Genomic DNA, 18,496 nt, shown 5'->3' with positions numbered 1-18,496 from the left:
TGGAGTAGAACATGAGCAGCTTCTCTCCTGTAACTTGCATGAAGTCAGAGGGAAGGGGAGGTCTGTCCACCCAACCCAACTATAGGACAAAAGTGAAATAGATTAGTTCACTTAGGAAAGCAAAACAAAAATGGAAGGACAACACATTTTAAAAAACTACATTCAATTTTTAATGTTAATTATGCAATGTGTTTACAGTCAGATTCCTTAATATGACAGCATGCCAAATCTCAACTGAGCTTCTCTGGCTAATAACATAATTGAAAAAGTTACATACTGTAGTTGGGTTCCTGAACTCAATCTATAGCATAGAAGAAAGTGAGAATACAATTCAAGTGTAAAAGGAGATTTAAAAGTTATATGGTGATAAAGCTTAAAAATAAATTAAGAAAAGGTTCAGTTCAATAGCTCTTTAGAGTACTTAAAAAACAGGCAATTTCTATGTGCTACTTCAACTCCACACCCTCACCTTCCCCAAGCAACTAAAGGCTCCATAAAGAGAGATTTTAAAAGGCTGATCTTCAAATGTTTGCAGAAAAACAAACCACCCCGTATTGCAGAAATAGCAGAATGTGTGTTCTAAACACATGGAGGTCAACAGCTTTTAATATCATTACTGTCAACTTACCAGAATTCGAGTGAGGTTTCTTGAGTTTTCACATAGTAAGAATGCATTGAGAAGCCCACTGAGCTAGAAGCAAAGGGGGGTGGAGGGAGCTGTACACCAGACCACCCATTGTCTATTCACAGAGCTGCATTTATTTTCACTCTGATTGTCAATGAGAGAAAACAATTCTGTAAGCACCATTTAACCTTCTCATAAGAAGCAACACAGGTCAGGCTGGTTAAATGTTGAACCATTTACGAGATCATCTGACTCTTCCTAAAGGCAGATGGAGCAACCTCAGTACACTCTTTATTTCATACCCCGACTACATTTCACATGAATGATTATTTAGAAATGCTTCTCCTTTCTTTAACAATGGAGAGATACATTTTTCCACACCAGTAAGTATACAAATGTATTTTCAGAAAGGATAACAGCAAGGCCTCTGGCAGGAAGAAAGATTCAGAGTTATTAAACTGAAGGTAGTGGCAGTACCACCATCAGTCTCACTCAAAAAATCCAACCACTGCTGTTGAATGCCTCAACTGTGGTTGGAAAAGACTGGGGTATCGATGAGGGCTAGCCTGCCAGAAGCTCAATCCTGAGACTCAATGCTCGTATATTAGGAGAAGCCACCAGATTTGTAGAGAATTACAACTGCCCCTTCAGCTGAGAGTGAGAGACTAATTTTTTACTAGCCTTCACAATTAGAGAGCTTTGTTGGACACCAAAGCGCTGTTGGACAATCACACCCCCCATGCGTGTGGGGTGTTAGCAACCCTTATTTCGGATGTGGACTGTGCTACTGTAACCCACTGTCACCTTAACGATTACACCTTGAAATCAACCTAGAAAAACTGAGGGTAAATCCAGCAGTTTGCAGTTAATAAAACATACCTCATTGGGAGCATGGAACACCAATATTCTAGGATCTAATCATCTAGTTTCAGAATGGAGTATGAAGTGTTAGGTTTGACCTACAATGCCCCAAAAGACCAGCTCTCTCCTTGCTGTTCTGTCACAGCTGTTGTGGCCAGAGGCACTCAAGCTGGTATAGCTTTCTTGGTACAGTATAAGAAAGGGAGCTGCCTGTTGTACATTCTCCAGGAGATGCCATCTATTTTGGAACTGAGTCCCTCCCTGAAATTAACCAGATCTGTTGACCTTTAGAGCATGCTGCAAAGCCCAACTTTTAACCAAAGCTTCTGGGAAGAAAGGGATAAAAACTAGCACTTAGAAGTGAATTGAGTTTTGTTGGGTTGTTTGATTTGGTATCTTCTGGTTAGTTATTTTCATCTAATTTTTTTTGGGGGGGGGAGATGATAGTTTTAAACTTCATTGGCTCTAAATCAAAATAAATATGAAGGTGGAACACACATGAAAGTATGTTTGGAGTAAGAGACCTTGGCCACAACAGAAGGGTCTTTCTTCCATTGATGCATGAAGTGATTTACATAACTAATTCCCACTAGCAGGAATAATGAGAGTTACATATGTATCGATAAGAGATCAGAACAACTCCAGAGGCACTATAGCCAAATTGGACCAGGTAAAAGTGGGGGAGGAGTCTACTGGGATTCAACAGCACAATGAGGAAGATTCATACCAGGCAGGAAATGTTATCAGAGTAAGGGGCAGGAAATGAGCTCAACACTAAATTCTTTGGAGTGACAAATACAATCTGCTTCCCAGCTGCAGAGTTTAAAGTTTTGTCCTGGGACCTGTTGCATCAGGAATGCAGCCTCCAAGTTTCAGGCAACAAGTATCAGGTTCCCTTCATTTTTTCCTATTACTCTGAAGTATACATTATCTGCAGAAAAAAAAAGTGCTGTGTGTTGCAGGTCCCAATCTATTCAGACAAAGCAGACATCTATGGTAGTATAATCTCCAGCTAATAATAACATTAGCATATATTCAAACTCTTAAAACCTCACCGTGTCTCATAGGCTATGTCTACACTATGAGCCGGGGGAGGGTGTCCTTTGCTCATTTATACATTCACGGTGACTGGAGCGTCAATAGCATTGTAGCTGCAGTTGCAAGGGTAACAACAACAGAGGCACAGCCAAGCTGTGCTTAGTTACATACCCATAACTTTCAGGCAGGTTTTGTGCTCAGTGCAGCTCAGCCATGCCTGCACTGCTGCGACCCAAGCTATTGAAACTACATTGCTATTTATACTCAAGCTACTGTCAATGTGTGTAACCAAGCAGCGGAACTACACCCCTAGCCTGCAGTGTAGACATAGCCATAAAGGGTGTCTTGACCACACAGTTAACCTGGCCTCTTACCTACATTTTAGCTCCATTTCCACCCTCCCCACCACCAAACCTCCGACACACATTTAGAAGTGCTTAAAGCATGAACTAGGTTACATGGGTAGAGGTATAGGTTAGAACCCAGGCTCCACTTAAACTCAGACTGGAAGCCACCCACTCTCTATTGAGAACACAGGCAAAAAGTAATTTCAGTGGCAAGAGTCCTCCAATGCCCTTCCCACAACTGCCCTGGAAGGCAGACAAGTTCTCCTACAATTGATCACAAACTAATCCTAGAACATCACAGCCCAAACAATGGGATACACCCACAGACATACACGGGCAACACATAAAAAGTAAGCACACTGTAGCACAGTTGTGGTTTATGGTGGGGATTCTTGCACCCAGGCTAGGTTAACCCAAGACATACTAGCAGAGTGCAGAATCTCTGATAGGAAAATTACCACCTGTTTCTCAGCAATGGTTCCAATGATAGCATAGGCAAGGCTCAAATATCTTTTGCCATATGGTCAAAGTAGGTTATACAATAGCATTGTCGCTTTCTGCACTAGCGCTTAAACTCATTGGTAGCAAAGAGTGCAGACGCATCATTGCTGGAACAAAAACAAACATGCAAGTTTGTCTAGTTTAGACAAGTCTTAAGGCTTGTCCACATGCAAAGATGAAACAATATATATGGGTTTAATATCAAGACCATTTGTAGACTAGTCTTTAGCGAGACAAAGCCTTTGGCAGCATCTGTTTGCACATTTTCAGTTCATCCTCAAATTCTTCACTTCTATTCCACAACTAATGGAAGTTCACAGGAGGCATTTATGGAACCCAGACCATAGCATGAAACAAAACAAAAAAAAGAAAACAAGCATTTCAACACCAGTAGGAAACACCAGAAAGCACATTTTCTTTCAAATGAAGTTAAGTTTCCATCTGATCATTCCTGTATCATGTGACCTTTGTAAGGCTGTAATTGTTCCTCCCTCTCTGCAGTGGCAAAGATTCTCCCCCTGCTCTAGATGCAATTTTCAGTTCTTTACTTACAACGTCTTTTGTTCCTATTTCAGTATCTTCCCGTAGTGCTCTGCAGACAGTCCTACTGAGACATCACATGCATACTAGTATAAGTAGCCTACTAAGCAGACAGATATACAGGAAGCATGCTGACTTTTTTTAAAAAGGCTAATTGTGGTGAAGCAGACCCCTTTGTGTCAGTTGGGGAGGGGGGCAGGGACATCAGAGGGTCAATATTTCATCAGGGAAAGCATGGTGAGGAAAGAGGCAAACAGCTACTTTTCAAAACTAGTTTACAAAAGAAACCAAATGGTATCAAAGGGGCCAAAAGCTGTTTTTGATAATGTTCAGAAAGAGTTAAGCATATTGTGATTTGTTGTTATCCGTGGACAAATCCACTGGGCATTTTAACAGAATATGGAAAACAAAACAAATGTTGTAATACAGTAAGCAACCTACCTGAAGAAATAGAAAAAGCCAACAAAAAAACCAAAACACATCCAACAAAGCACAAAGATGAAAGCAAATTATTATAGCTTTCAAGAAACTTACACAGGTTCCAAGTTAAAATTGACAGAGCCACAAGTATTGATCAATCCATACATTAAGCAGCTTCTCCTATTCCAAATCTTGCAATTCAGAGAATACATGTGCTTATTAGTAAAGATGAAACTACATGTGACAGGTATAGACATTTTTTCTGGTTATAATTGAGAGTCTGGCTGCATGTATCAATGTAGTAACATCTTGGAGGACAGTCTGAAGTATTAACTCTACAAACCAGAACACACTAAAAAACCTCAAAAAACTCAAGATCAACATCAATGGCCAATCATCTCCTCATTGCGTTAATATTCCCTTTTCAATCCAAGCCACCTGCAAGAAAGCAAGAGGATCTCATTGCTTTAAGGCTCACAACTTTATGACTCTGAACTCAGGCATCCCCTCAGGAACCACTGACAAAGTACAACTAAATACCGTAAGTCACGGCATGCACCAAACAATGATCAAAAGTGCATCATTTTAAAGCAGTGAACGTAAGGGCTTCACTAAACTGAACTCAAGAGAAAGGTGGGTTGAAACATCCCCAGCTCCGAACGGATGCCAGTCACCCAGGGTTTTGGATAAAGCAGGGCAGTGACTATTCTCTGTGCAGTTTAATTTTTTGTTTGACTGAAATTTCCAGGCGGATTATCTGGAATGACGAGAAGCACCTTGGGAGTAGCAGCTATGTCATCATACGCATGGTTGCCAAAAAAGAATTTGGGATATTGCACTCCACCAACAGAACAGGGTAGATGAATGAGAATTCCAAGATACCAGTTGGCTGTATAGCAGCCTACCACTGAACTGACTTGTGGTTACCACCTAGCTCCTGTTTAGATCAGTGGTTCTCAGCCTGCAACCCACTTGCAGCCCAATTACCACACAGCTGCGGCCCATGTGACATCCTCAGGGCCATACAGGTAGTGTGTATATATATATATATATATATATATATATATATATATATATATAAAATATTTTATGTGGGCCACATCCACACAACACACAGAGCTGCATATGTGGCCCACAATGGTAAATAGATTGAGAACTGCTAGTTTAGATTAAAGAACTGCATCTGGTAGTTTACAGGATGTTTCTCCAACCCACGATTCAGTCCTGATCTCAGTCTAGAGAACCATTTTAAGTGGAATCAGTGCTAGTTCAACAGCCCAGAGGACTGAAGCCCTATTATCCACAGAAACAGTTATGGCATATGAGTGAAGCTTACAGGCGCCAGGTATTCTTGGCAGCAGGCCCATGCCTCTGGAATTTACTCCCTACAGAAATATTTTTAAGCATTAACTCGGACACTTTTAGAGAGAGTGTAAATTCTGCCACAGTGAATTGTCTATTGTATGTCACTAGTTTTCTTGGGTATTCCAGAACAAAACAGTGCACTTCAGTTTCTTGATAACTCTGACATGTTATGTCTTTCAAGTATATTGTTTAGTGGCAAGATGCACCTCTCGCTCCCAGAACTTCCCATTTTGATTAAGCACTACCAGGGAAGCCTGGTGCTTTGCTTATTGAAGTTATTATTTTACAAGTGCCTAGATGCAACAGTGATGAGCACCCTATAAAAGCTTCTACTGATAACAATAAACGCTTCCTCAAAGGTGTCCTGCAAATTATGGTTCCCTGTGACCTGGATAGATCACTTCTAGGAGTCAAAGAGGTTCATTGAATTTTTGGCCTTTGCCGAGACTGGAAACAAGGGGGTGGATCAATTAGCCCCTAAAATACAGTGGTGTTCACTAGAAACTTAGACCTACTACTTAATTTCATACAGGTCTCAACAGCCACAAGGTAACTGCCCTGAAGGCCTTGTCTACACTAGCTATTTTCTCCCCTAAGATGTCCCACTGGTGCACCTCCACCAGAAGTAACACCAGAAGTGACAAGCCATCAATGATTGTTGGCTTTTTTTGTTATTATTACTGTGTCCTCTGGACCTGCCCTGAGCCAAGCTAAATAATACTAGGGTTAAAACACTTACTCACTAGCAACTTGTCTGCACTAGCACAAGACTTTTTGGGAGGAGGAGAAACACACACCCCTTCAGTCACCATCAGTGACCACCTAGATTTAAACTGGAAACAGAGATGAAAGGCTTTTTATCCCATATTAGCCTCCTAAAGCCACACAGTTCGTTCCCTTTACTCTAAGGATTCATGATGAAGTAATCAGACTGGTGGATACTTCTACAGCCTATGCTACAAGCTCACCATAGTACCACATGTCGAGATACCATGTGTGGAAAACTGCATCCATATAAAGAAGCCATAACATGCAACTGGCAATAGAATTCTTAAGTACATTAATCAGTACTTAGAAAGCTTGAGATTGCTCTCTTCTCAGCAACGTTTTATATATTCCTTCAGTACACATGGCAATTTTAAAGTAAAGCGAAAAACTAAAATAAACTAGACCATTCAAGCAGATCTTCATCAAATCAACCAAGATCTCAGGTCATTGTTATTATAGAAACATTAGTTTCTGCCTGGTTTATAAAACAACACCTCCACACACATGCTTTGAAAATGAACACTCATGACTAATTATTAGGGAAATACCTGTATTAGCAATTTAAAATCCAATGGCAAGTAAGCAGATGAATTTACCCTCTCAAAGAAAATGCTGCCATTTTCATTGCCCTTATAAAACATGTCAATGCCACAGAAACATTTTGATTGATTGAGCCTTACCTCTTTGGAGAAAAACATACAAAACAACAAAAAGGTCTGTCTCTGAGTAAGCAGTTCGGGGCAACTAAGTCAGCTACAACTTTAGCAGAAACTGAGCTACTTTTCTCAAAAATGCAGAAGAGGCTGCTGTAGACAGGGAATTAGTCAGCTACCCAAAGAAAGTCAAAGACTAATTTCCATGCTACAATTTCTAGCATTTTTAAGTACAATCAAATTGTAAGCTCTCACCATCTGAAAATCATAAAGCTCTGCTATTTATAATTTGCATGAAAATACTTGTCCAAATGTAGACAAAAAAACACTATTTTAGATTAAAGAAAGAGAATGGAAGCCAAGATGCTATTATTGAAAGTTATAAGAAAAAAAAATAAGCCTCAAAATTAATAGCGCTGTCTACATTTCATCACTTCACCACTTTACTCCTGTAGATCAAATCCTCTCTTGGTTTAGAGTTAATCTGCTTATTCGGTTACCTTCTTAGAGTCAAGATGCCAGGAGCTGCTTATATGCCACCATTTCTACCATGATAAGCAAATCTGCAGCCTCACCCTTGCCTAAGTCAGTTTATTTTATAGAAATAAATGGGATCCCAAAATAATTTTAACTGCTTGTTAAAAAAATTCAGTATTTTAGCACTTTAGCCGTCTCTGAATAAAGTCTGCAATAACTGCCACCCAGCACAAGCTATTCCTATTCCTCAAAGTAGACAAGAGTCAGCCAAGCATCTACCATTCAACAGCCATGGCTTGTGATTTTTTAATTTAAATTAAAAGTACATAAGGATGAGAGAGAGTTGCCTGGGTTATTCTTTCAAATGACAGCATTGGCAAGTAAACTTGAGTTTAAAAGTTTACAAAGATAAAAATCTTAGACGTTTTCCTATAAAAAACGTGGGCTGGCAGGCCAGATCGCACCATTACACTTAAAGAAGCTGAGCCACAGGACTGCCAGCTCTTATCCAACTGCAGTAAGAGAAACCTGGTATAGTCAGAGCTCTAGCTTAGTGAATTCCCAACTTTCTACCAAGGCAACCTGTCCCTATATTTTGTCTTCTTCTGCAACCCACCCAAGGTCTAAACTACTTGGGGAGCGGGACACAAGATCACAGGCCATCATTCATTTCCTCTGCCACCACCTCCTCACCCCACCAACGGGGCAAGAACACCATCCGTCCCAGCACTGCAACTCTAATCCTGGCCCAGTGCAAAGGGGAGGCTCTGGGCAGGTGATGGTACAGGGGGATACTGGAGAGCAAGCCAATCCTGGACTCACCCCACAACAGTGGTTAGTGTCCTGCTGGCTGGGTCCAGTGGCTCCCCAGGCATTACAGCAGCCGGGCCAAACCTGAGTGGCACTGAGACCTCGTTTCCTCAAGACCAGCCTTCTTCCCCTCTCAAGACATGCTGTGTAAATGTTTGTGCACGCAGAAACTTTATTTGAGCTAGCCTGCCTTTATGAAAGCCCCCATCACTTTTGGATAGTGTTCCTGTACACAGGACAGAATGCACCAATTCCTGCCCGCTGCTGTGCTTAAAGCAACAACACATCCACCCACATCCGAGGAGAAGGAAAAAAAAAAAGGCAAATCAATGCCTTCTGTGTTGTAGATGGCGCTCATTAAGCCAGCTCAAAGCTTTCTTTTAAGATCAATTCCCCCAACATGACATGTCTTTCCTCTTCTCTCTCTCCTCCCCACATGCATAGACCACAATAAGATCAAGGGCTCTCCAAGATAAAAACTTCTGCTTTGATTGATCTCAAAAACAGTAGCAAGGAAGTTTTCTACTAAAATGTGTGCCCAGTCCAGGATCGAAGGGTTCCCCTTCCTCCCTACAATTAAAGTAAGGTTCAATTTCACACGCAACCCAAAATCCAGCATGCTGGACGAAGTGGCAATACAACCATGCTTTTCTACTGGAACGCTTCACGAATTTGCGTGTCATCCTTGCGCAGGGGCCATGCTAATCTACTGAAAGCCTTGCACACTGCCCAATCTTAATTTCAGGTTTATTTTTGTTAACAGACACACTTCTCCTGCTTTTGGGACAGCTATCGGATGGCTTCCACCATGTTTTATTAGTGTCCTGGAGGAGAGAAGGAAGCAAAAGCCACCCACCTCAGAACAGTGACAGAGGTTTTACTGCTTGTGTTTTACAACCAAGACTTATAGCATTATTCCATGGAACGTGCTGGAGCATACAGAAATGTACACATTGGATTCAATAGAGCCAGACGTATCCAGTTCAGGATAATTCCCCTCGCCCAAGACATATTTACATATATATTTGCTTCCACTCCTAGTGCTTAAGCCTACAACTTGTCATTCCTATTTCTCCCAATGCTTAAACTCTTGCCAAGCTGCCAATCGCTAATTCTTATCTAGACGTGTCACAGACTGCACAGTACTATTGTAACATCATGCCCACGTTGACTCCAGAGTACAAGCTGCACTCCCAAATAATGCCTGTTCTTGTAAACACATGATCATTTTATATTTAGACTTGCAAAGGAAGTAGTGTAATTTTTTTATTCCAAATCCTTGCTTCAACTTGTTCAAGAAATGATTAACTCGCACACTAGTGATTCAAGGCAGCACTTCTGGGTCACAAGCCCTCAGAGTGTAACAGCAACAAAGTAAATATTTATGTTGGTGAGAAGTAACTGCCCTCATCTGTAAAGTGAAGATAATACTCATACCCTCAAAGTATTGGCACAATGTTTAGAAGAGAGTTCCTCAGAAGTAAGGTATTACAAAATTCAAAGCATTAATCTTACCACATCACCACTACAACCCAAGATAGACCTATCACAACTAACGGTAGAGTGGTGATTGTGAACCAAACCCCAAAACTAATTCAAATGAAGGTATAAAAGCTGAAATTGACATTAGTATGCAAGTATCAGTGAGAGACACTAAAGCCAGCTAGGACATGCCAAGTGGAAGGGACACAGGTTTTGCACAAAGCCATCGGTGAAGAACTGATCGTCCAGTGATAAATGATACATCTTCCCCACACTGATGCTTAAGTAGATAATCCAGGGAGACCCAGAAGAACATGTTTCAATATAACTACGTAGGTGAATTCAGTTGAGTAAATTTCTCCCACTATGTTACTATTTAACTACAAAAAGAAGGGGTGTGGAGAAGCAGTGACATGAGATTAAGTAAACTGAATGTTGAAGAATTTTAAAATTCTGGTTGTCATGGGGTGACCAAAGCAAGGAATAAAATCTGGAATAAACGCATTTGCTAAACTCAGAACTAGTGGTGGAGAGGGGAAGAGAATGTGTGGAAGCATCCTAAATGCTTTATTTCATGACTGAAGTTGGTCGTAAGTGCTGGCTTTTCACAGTCTTGAATCCCTAGCCCACAGCACACTGGGTTGCAATGAATGTCTGAATGGTGGAGGGGTGAGTAGGGCTTGATTCTCCTTTTATTCCTGATTTACATTGGCCTGACTCTATTTAAAGTCCACAGATTAGTCCCAAAGAAAAGACTGGCATAAGCAATATGAGATCCTGATCCAAAATGAGTTTTACAGAAGACTAAAGCTGTTGTGTTTAAATACAAGTCCAAGCCACAGGTCCAAATTTCTACAAATGTCAGGGTATGGTTGCACCTAAACCAGTGGTTCTCAAACTGGGAGTCGGAACCCCTCAGGGGGTCATGAAGCTATTACAGGGGGGTCGTGAGCTATCAGCCTCCACCCCAAAACCCACTTTGCATCCAGCATTTATATATTTTTTTTAAAAGTGTATTTATTGGGGGGGTGTCGCACTCAGAGGCTTGCTATGTGAAAGGGGCCACCAGTACAAAAGTTTGAGAATCACTAATCTAGACCATCTCTAGTTGCTACATATTACAAGCAGCTATGGCAAAGATACACTGCAGGAATTAATGCAAGCTGTCAATTGGATTCTTCCTTGGGTCATGCTCCAGCTCCAAATTTTGCCATCTGTTATATGAGGAGGGTGAAGGAATACAAGAAAATGCCTTGATCAAGTCCTTGGTACCTATAGCTGGTGACAGCACAAAATGTACCTGTTTGAAACCATTACAAAGAAATTTAATCTATATTTTTTATTGTGTTCTATATTCTAAGTTTTTAAATAATCCTGATTACAAAGATATTGAAACATCTAATGCATCAGTCACCAGCTTCCAGTTTCCATGTTGTTTCCTGGTCACCTTCCCATTGATTGATACATTTGTAGAGACTAAAAATTTGGCTTCTAATTGACAGATGGAACATTAAAATAAACCTATTCAACTAGAGCTTGGGACCCACATTTCCCAGCTGCTTCCTCCAAGAATATATGTACTTAAAGTTCAGAAAAATGTCCATTTAAGAAGATTATTTTCAGCAAGAGTTGATAATTTTTCAATCATGAGCAATGAGAAAAAAAGCCTCTTAGGTTAGGAGAAACTAATAGTGAAGAGTTCAGACATCCCATTTCAGAAATTCTTCATATTGCTTATGTTTGAGAGACACTACACAGATTTCCTAAGGAATACTGTTTAACTATTTGAATTGTCAACTCTAAAGGTAAATAATCCATGCACAAGAGATGGATAATTAACTAATTATGAAGCACTTTACCCTTTTCCTGGATTTTGTTTTCCAACCTTCATCCTTCCAATAAGCGTACTTGCCTGGGGGTAGGGAGGGGGATAGCAAGGTAGAGGGCTAGTTACAAATGTCCACAGAACTCTAGGTTTAGGTTTCTCCCTCTTCAGCATTTAAATAAAAAAGGGAAGGGGGTGGAATTAACCAATATATGGTCTTAAAGCAAATGCCAGAAATGGAAGAAATCAAGGGGATTTTTTTTTTAATCCAATTGTTTAACTTGATTAAATTAAGAGGCAGAAGGATGGATAGGGGTCACTCTAGGGGAAGAGAAATCATTTGCAAAGAAGCATGGTGGATAAACACTAGCTGATTGAGGACAATAGGCTCATAAGTAGGCATGGAAAGATTAAGTTGTTACCAGTGTCAGTAAGTGTCAATTTCACCATATGCAGACAAACTGATGAAAAAAATATTTCCATTGATAATAGAAGTGTACAGATAGACAAAGTAAGATAAATGCTGCTTGAGGAATTATTCGTTTCATTTAAGGATATTTACTTTGTATATCCTGTACCTGATGTTGACAATTTGTGTTAATGGAAATAAAGTTAACTATTTGAATCTCAACATCTACTATCAAATAATCATTGTCTGACACCCACCCACACCCCCAACAGTGAAAATTTAAGAATAAAAATAAGAACAAATGCTTAAAAATAAGCTTATTATCCATTGAAATTATTTTAAAAAATGAGTTCTGCCACACTTACTTATATGAGCTCAAACAGAAGTTAATGACATTTTCTCTTGCCGTCTAAAGAAACTGATACCCATTAGGGAATTGAAGTCTTGATTGGCTTCAGATTTTAGCCTTGGAACATCTGATTAATTTGGAGAAGACTAGACACACACACACACGTTTTTAGGAGGGTGGGAGTGAAGTAGGAAATAGCTATATTCTTCTTTCCCCCTCCTCGTTAATAATCCATTAGTAGGGAACTCAAATAAGAGAAGAGAACAACAAAAAACCTAAAATCATATCTGTAACACTACACCAGTCTCCCAATAGGGTCCCCCCATCTGGGATCTAACTTTTTAGCTGGCACATTCTGAACAGATTCAAAGCTCAGAGGATTAGCACTATCAAAAACTGGAGGAAAACAGATGACTTCTAAAGCAATTCCATACCAGAAGTTTGAAGTAACTCATTGCTGCGAACAAATGGAATCACTTATGCAGGCAGAACTGTAAAACCCTTAAAAGGTAGTTTTACATTTTAAATATAAACAGTAATGCAATATACACAAACTGGAAATTTTAAGATATTCCACTCAACCTTGTCAAAATGAATAATTGAAAACTTTATTCCATTATTTATTTACATAGTTTACTGAGCAGCCATTGCCAAACAAACTTCCAAAAGCCCAGTTGCAACTCCCAAATGCATGGATATATGTGCATATCAGTAGATGGAAACAAAACAAAATCAAATCAAAATAAAGAGACTTGCAAGTTCTGAAAAGACCTACACAGAAATTCCACAGACAACGCTGAAAACTGCTACCTCCAATCCAAGACAGATCTCAATGGGATATTAAACAAAAGATGGCTCTGCAAGTAACTCCATTCTGTACACTTATTCCTGATACTGCATATAAAACAAGATCTCAAATTTCAGGAGGGACCTTTCCAAAAAGTCTATTAACCAGATGGTGAATTAAAAGGTTAAAGATGCTGATGATGATGGTAACTCAAGGTATGTTATAACTGCTTACCGCTCCCCCTTCCATAGGATAACAATTTTCTAGTGGGTCCCATCTCACCAGCAAGACCTTTTTAAGGTAGCACACTAGTTCCCATGAAGGAAAGTGTTATGTGGTTCAAGGGACCGTATCAAAATTAAGAATACAGCTAACATCACTTAACAGTTGGTCACCTCAACCCACAGATCAGTCACCTGCTGATTTCAAGCAGCGGTGAAAGCAAAAGGAAAGCATCAGGTCAAGAAAACCACCTGGAATTCTACCCAACAGGCAGAAAAAGGATGTATGTGAAAGTTGGTGGAGTTGCTTTGGAAAGATTAGTAAGGCAAGTTTTACAGCAGATTGAATTTGAGAGCATGTGGGGGAGGTGTTTAACTATAGGAACATCAGCCAAACATCTTCTGTTAGTTTTGTTTAGATCTGTTTACTCGGTTGATTGCATGACCATGTACACACATGTTCTCCTCCTGTCATGGAGGAACTAGGACTATGGGAAAAAATAGATTAAGTACAATGTACTGTTTCAAGTGCTTTGATTTTCACATAGGGGAATTTTTTTTTTTTTAAGTTCCCCACACACACGTGACTTTTCCGAGAGAGAAAGAAAACGGCTGTGAAACTCCAGTATGAGATCTCTGTAGCCCCAAACATTTAAGCTATTTACTGCAGCTTTCCACAAACTGATTAAATAAAATGCTCTCTGGGGATTAGAAGGAGAAGAAGAAAGAAAATAAGAGCATTGGCCTTTTTTCCCCTCAAAGTCTACACTCCAACATTTATGCTAAAAATGATCATGGTGGTCTCCGTCAGACCCAGAAGTGCAGTAGTCCAAGTCAGACATGGAAACCATGCTGCATGACATACGCGTCTGCTATACCCCAAAGGAGTGGTGAATGGATTAAAACAATCTAGGCAAGAAGAAGAGCTTGCACTATTAAATGGTCCGTACAGGAGCCATGGAATCTCACTTTCCAATTCTGTTGATCTCAATCTTCATAAATGGAGAAACAGGGTCCTCCACCAACCCCCGCCACCAAACTCCACCCCAGTTCTCAGGAGAATTTCAACTCATAATTTAAATAATATAGTCTTCCAAGACAACATCCATTCTCAACCACACTTATTCAAGAAGATTGCTTTGAAGTTCTCTCTTCTTCTCCCATCCACCCATAATGCAAAATAGTCTGAAGCTCATGAAAGCATTGGGATTCTGACAGACCAGTTCAAATCAAAGGCATAGGGCAATTCACGTGTGTGGATATCAAGTGTTAATGTTATTGTCTTCATTTACCTATAATCTGTTTACACATCAAGTGAATTCTCACTAATGTACACTTTTGATCTAGGCTAGGGTAATAATGCAATGCGATTGTAAACTTCATGAAAACTAATGAAAGATTGTTTGGATTGCTGTAACTAAATGCACTGTGTATACTTCTGTAATTGGATTGCCCATCAAACGGGATTAGGATCTTGAAACTGTAAAATGAAGAAGCATGCTAACTTCAAAGCATGGGTCACGGTGTTCTACAACGGGAAATCCACAGACTCATTCTGATTTAGTCAACACACAAAAAGCCTATGCAGTGACAGAAACACTTGCCAGATTGCTTTTTGGGGAAAAGATAGCTATCAAAATGGATCCAGAGAACAATCCCGTATATCTGAGCCATTTGGACACTTTCAGGGAGCATTCCAGACGTAGGACAGAGATCCCCAAAGTGAGATTTGTGGAAAACTAGCAGATTACTACTTCTCTCCTATCACTTTGGATTTACAAACCTGGATTTACCTGTTAATGTATTTTACTTTCTTTAAAACTTTTCAATGACTCACACTTCTTTTTCTTAGAAAATAAATCTTTAGTTAGTTTACTAGAGAAATTGGCTGTCAGCATTTTTTTTTGGTATGGGATCGAGTGTATCTATTGACCTGGGGTAAGTGACCAATCCCTTGGGATTAACCTAATTTGAGGTGATTTTTGGTTTTAATAATCTTTTATCACAAAGTCTAGTTTGTCTGCATGGCAAAATGCACTGGAGAGCCTAAGGGGACTGTTTGTGGCTGTGCACGTGTGTTACTGGCTTGGTAAAATTTAATTATAGAATATACCAACCAGTTTGCAGTGTCTGCCGTGTTTCCTGACAGTCTGACCTGAGCCTGGCACTCTCGGTTGTGAGCTAATCTAGACAGTGTGACAAGCACAATCAACCGATCAAATCTGGTCTAGGTTTCAAATAGAGAAAATTAAACCACTAAAGTTGATTTGGAAAGTCACATTCTCTACAGCTCAATGGGATACCATTAGACAGTTCTACATACCTGCCAAGATTTGAACATCCACACACCAAAAAGAGATATTACATTAGCACCCACAGACCACATTCAGGTTCACAGTCATATTGTGCTAGATGCTGGATTAAAACAAATGGAACATGACATGGTCCTTGCTCCAAGGAGTTTACAAAGTGGAGATCAAAGAAGAGAGAATATTCCTAGTCTCTAGGGAGGAAGCTATAAATCAACATTGAATTGGAGATTGCACAGTAGCCACTTGCATGCTGGGAATCAGTCAGTCTGAAGAGAAAGATCATCGATGGGCACAGTTGCACCCCAAAAGGGACATGATCATGGCTGCTGGACCAAGAGAACAAACATGTAAACATCAAAATTGATTCAAAACAATGAATTGCCACTAACTAATGCCATTTTGTTCCAAGACATTCACAATCTGATGATCACATTCATTCAGTAGCTCATAACTATAGGGCTGTAATTATGACCTTATTAATCACCAGCTGATGCCCTTCTTAATATTGTCTTTTGTTAACCAACTCCAAATAGATAATGAACTTTTCAAACCAAATTTGGGGATTAGCAGCAACTTTTAGGTTAGAGAACGTGCACACAAACTCATTGTTTGTGGATTAAGGATTTTAAGTGATGTCTCAAAACACAGCTGCCTTACATCATCCCAATGTGGAATGCAGCTAAAAATGTGTTAAGCTTTCAAATGCCAGCAAAGATAGAGGAATTTTCTCATATCTGAGCAAGACAGACAACACCTTGCAATTTATACAGCATCCAAGTATGACAAATGTGATTCATTTCAACTACCACTGTTGCAGCCACCTCAGGGGTGAAATACCTTTAGCAACACTACTTAACAGAAGGAGAGTAAACAAGAATATCAACATCCATATGTAACTACTGGGGCAATTTACAGGCATCATGTAACTAACTAGATTGGAAATTAACCAAGACACCACAATTAATATGATAGTTATTGCTAGGCTAGGACAACTGTATTTTTAACAACTACAAAATAGTCACAACTTTGGATTTTAGTCTCAAACACTTCAGTACCCCTTATCACTGTGCTGGAGGCCAAGTTCTATAGAGAGACAATGCCATTTCCTGAACCAGCAATAGTACTTCCTGCTGCTCCTTGGCATTTTCTTACAGAGCTTCCATTCCAATACTGACCACAGTTGATCCAATTTCAGGTGTGAGAGCTGATGAGATCACAGCCAAAGAGTATATGATGGCAGGCTGACTAAATAAACCTTAAGCTTTTTTTTAATTTTTTTATTTCTATTACTCTAAATCCTTCTCAGACCAATCATTCAATAGATCTGAGCTAGAATATTCAAAAGTTCTAGGCTAAGAGTGCCTTCTGCATTGTTTCAGAAAGCTGAAGGAGGGAACCCTCCCCCAACGCATTTTGAAACAAAGGGGCAGGAATCACATCTCCATGCATATTTTAATGTACGGAGTTTTACGCACCACCTAAATCTCACTTCCAGCACAGGCCGGAGTCCATCTTTTTGAAGCAGCACCTCCAGCTGGCTATTGACATTCCACTAGTCTGACTAGCTTGTCAAGTTAATGTTATGGGCCATTAAATAAGAGGAAGTAGAGGGGAAATTAAAAATATACATATATAAAATAACAGAACTGCAAGGTGCCTCCCCCCAAGGATCTCAAAGCATTAAATCATTACACTACTGAATTAAGCTTCACAGCACCCCTTTGAGGAGCAGCTCACACTTCACTATTTTACACACAGACTAAGTGACTTGCACCAGGTAACACAAGTCTAACTGCTTTCAGAGTAGCAGCCGTGTTAGTCTATATCCACAAAAAGAACAGGAGTACTTGTGGCACCTTAGAGACTAAAATTTATTTCAGCATGAGCTTTTGTGAGCTACAGCTCACTTCTTCGGATGCATAGAATGGAACACACAGACAGGAGATATTTATATATACAGAGAACCTGAAAATGTGAAAGTCTAAACTATATCCAGATCTTCAACTTCCAGTGCTCTGCCTCAACCCCAAGGCCATCTCCCCCTCCCCTATGCACACACACTATCAATGTACCAAACAAGTTTTAGACAACAAGCTAAATGCAGTTGATTTCCCACTAGCAACTATTTGCCAAGTCACAAGCACAAAGAATATTTTCCACAAAAATTATCTTGAAAAACTTTACAAACAAAAGTGTTAACATTAGCATTTCACCACTGTCTATCACTGAGGGCATGTGATGTCCTCATCAAGCCTTAAGCTCATTCTCACCAACACACACTCCTTTGGAATATATAAAGTTGTAATTGGCATTTGCAATGACAATTACATTCAGAACAGTGGTCCATATATGCAAAGCAAATGTAAGGTGTTAAAGCCAAAGCTGTATGAAGTGTGAACTTATGGAGAGTGGAAGCCTGATTATAATAGCTTTTTGGCACCAACAGCTATGAAGAGTTGATGTGAACAAGGGTCCACAATACTGGCAAGTGATATACCTTCTTCTGCTTCTACAGAGGTTTTTAAAGACTCCCTAAGGGAAAAAAATTGAAAAGCTATTCACTGCCTATCACATTTCAAATCTAACCATATTTTAAAGCATCCAGAAAAAGAAACCCAACCCTGCAAACTCAAGGATTTTCATATACACAAAAAAATTTCCTCTCATTAGGATGTATTAAAACAACAAGGACATACCCACCCTTAT

The 18,496-nt window shown here is 39.8% G+C and overlaps 1 protein-coding gene across 5 annotated transcripts in view; it reads right to left on the bottom strand.

The window, feature by feature from the left end:
• The window catches only part of SRGAP2 (SLIT-ROBO Rho GTPase activating protein 2), a 209,356-nt gene that overhangs the window by 187,477 nt on the left and 3,383 nt on the right, over positions 1–18,496 (bottom strand). The gene's annotated exons all lie outside the window — the stretch shown is intronic.

The sequence above is a fragment of the Mauremys mutica genome, chromosome 4 (genome assembly GCF_020497125.1).
Source record: "Mauremys mutica isolate MM-2020 ecotype Southern chromosome 4, ASM2049712v1, whole genome shotgun sequence".
NCBI classification, from domain to species: domain Eukaryota; kingdom Metazoa; phylum Chordata; order Testudines; family Geoemydidae; genus Mauremys; species Mauremys mutica.
The sequence above is the reverse complement of the archived record's forward strand: the minus strand, read 5'-3'. Positions and strand labels throughout refer to the sequence as shown.